Genomic DNA, 2,625 nt, shown 5'->3' with positions numbered 1-2,625 from the left:
GTGCATTCTTAGTTTAGTTAATTAGTTTAGATAAAACAAAACCTTTTATTTTTAGACTAGATAATAAAAAGAATGTTAATACTAGTACTTTTAGTTCCTTAGGGTTCGACATTCTGATCTTGCTATAAACTATACTATTGTTTGATAGGTGCACTTGCCTTCATCGTGATAATAGTGAGTTTTCAAGTACGATTAATCATAAATATAAAACTTATCACGCACATCGAGTTTTTGACGCCGTTGCTGGGGATCTAAAATATTAGGAATGCTCAATTTTTATTACTTTAGCCATTTATTTTATTGCAATTTAAATTTTATTTTAGTTTAGTTAATTTTACTAAATTTTCTTTTTCCTTCTGGCTGGTTTTTATAGTGTATGACTAGAAGAAACCCGCCGGGACCATTACTTTTTGATTGTGAGATCGATCGCACAGGTCGCAGAAGCATAAGAGAAATAAGGTGAAGCCTAAGATACATAGAGGAAGGGCAAGAGGATGATGTTTCCACCACAACCGAGGACATGGCTAAAAATCAGGAAAACCCACTACCTCTTGCAATTGCTGCTAATCCAGTAAATTAGAATCCTGCTTCACGTACTATGTATGATTATGCTAAACTTACTTTAATAGGAACTGAATCAAGTATAGTTAGACTTGTTGTTGCTGCAAATAACTTTGAATTGAAACCTAACACGATTCAAATGATACAACAGTTTGTTCAGTTTGATGGTTTGCAAGATGAGGATCCAAACGCTCATCTGGTGAATTTCCTAGAGTTTTGTGACACATTTAAGATCAACAGCATTTTTGATGATGCCATTCGCCTTTGGTTGTTTCCCTTTTCGTTGAGGAACAAAGCTAAACAGTGGTTGAACTCGTTACCACGAGGGTCAATCACAACTTGGGAACAAATGACCGAAAAATATTTACTTAAATATTTTTCGTCGACTGAAATGGCTAAGTTGAGGAATGATATCTCTTCTTTTGTGCAGATGGATCTAGAAACACTCTGTGATGCATAGGAGAGATACAAGGATATATTGAGAAGGTGCCCTCACCATGTATTACCTTTATGGCTACAGGTTCAAACGTTTTAAAACGGTGTGAACCCCTCAACAAGGCAACTTATCGACAAAGCCGCCGGTGGAACTTTGAATAATAAAACACTTGAAGAGGCTTACGAATTTATTGAAGAGATGTCACTGAATAATTATCAGTGGCAAGTCATGAGGACAAAGCCAATGAAAGCAGTCGGCGCTTTTAACGTCGATTCGGTCACTATGCTCTCTAATCAAGTAGAACTTTTGAATAGAAAAATTGATGTTTTACTTGGTTCTTCACATATTCACCCAGTAATGCAATGCAATGCAAGTGAAGGAGGAATGAGTAATTCAGAATACCCACCTTATGGCCACAACATGGAAAATGAGCAATTAAATTATATGGATAATAATCATCGACCTCAAAATAATCCTTATAGTAACACTTACAATGCAGGATGGAGGAACCACCCAAATTTCTCATAGGGAGGCCAAGGGAATCAGAGACTACCAGTCCCTCCAGGCTTCCAACAACAACCTCACTATTAAGAGAAAAAGCTAAACCTTGAGGAGATGATGTCAAAATTTATTTCAGTAGTAGAAACCCATTTTCAAAACACTAAAACTGCACTTAAAAATCAATAAGCGTTTATCCAAGGACTCGAGAATCAATTGGGTAGCTGGCTAAGATGATTTCAGAAAGACCACCGAGAAGTCTACCTAGTAACACCGAGCCCAATCTAAAAGAGCATGTAAAAGCAGTTACACTAAGGAGTGGGAAAGTGTTAGTTGAATCTGAAAAGAAGCCACCACAAGAAGTTGACAGAAACAAAGGAGAGGAGGTAAAACTTGAAAACAATGACAATCCAATGCCGAAAGAATATAAACCACCAATCCCATATCCAGCAAAGTTGAAGAAAGACCACATGGATGCACAATTCAGTAAATTTCTTGAACTTTTTAAACAACTTCATATTAACTTACCTTTTGTTGAAGTTATATCACAGATGCCTACATATGCAAAATTTTTAAAGGAGCTTCTAACAAACAAAAGAAAGTTTGAAGACCTCTCTACAGTGGAACTTAATGAAGAGTGTTCAGCCATACTCTAAAATAAACTGCCAACCAAACTGTAAGATCCAGGAAGTTTTACTATTCCTTGATTAATTGGTAGTTTGAATGTTGATAAGGCACTAGCTGATTTAGGCGCTAGTATTAATTTGATGCCATATAAAATGTTTAAAAAACTTGGTCTTGGGGAACCTAAACCCACTAGGATGAGTATTCAATTAGTTGATAGATCTGTTAAATATCCTAAGGGAATTATAGAGGACGTACTTGTAAAAGTAGATAAATTTATATTCCCTGTTGATTTCATTGTGCTTGACATGGATTAGGATGTTGAAGTGCCTTTAATCTTAGGTCATCCATTTTTAGCCACTACTAGGGCTATTATTGATGTAGGTGATGGTAAATTGGTACTTAGAGTAGGTGACGAAAAGATTATTTTTAAAATTTATGATGCCATGAGATTTTCTAGGGAACAGGATGACTCATGTTATTTTATTGACTCTATTGATCATGCT

The 2,625-nt window shown here is 35.8% G+C and overlaps 1 non-coding gene across 1 annotated transcript; it reads right to left on the bottom strand.

The window, feature by feature from the left end:
* Nucleotides 1–958: 958 nt before the first annotated feature.
* Nucleotides 959–1,065, bottom strand: LOC128284635 (small nucleolar RNA R71). The gene has a single exon (XR_008275057.1). It is a non-coding gene; the product is annotated as a small nucleolar RNA R71 (small nucleolar RNA).
* Nucleotides 1,066–2,625: the final 1,560 nt, after the last annotated feature.

This window comes from Gossypium arboreum, chromosome 11, assembly GCF_025698485.1.
Source record: "Gossypium arboreum isolate Shixiya-1 chromosome 11, ASM2569848v2, whole genome shotgun sequence".
Classification (NCBI taxonomy): Eukaryota; Viridiplantae; Streptophyta; class Magnoliopsida; order Malvales; family Malvaceae; genus Gossypium; species Gossypium arboreum.
Note: the sequence above shows the minus strand (reverse complement) of the source record. Positions and strands in the feature narration are given on the sequence as shown.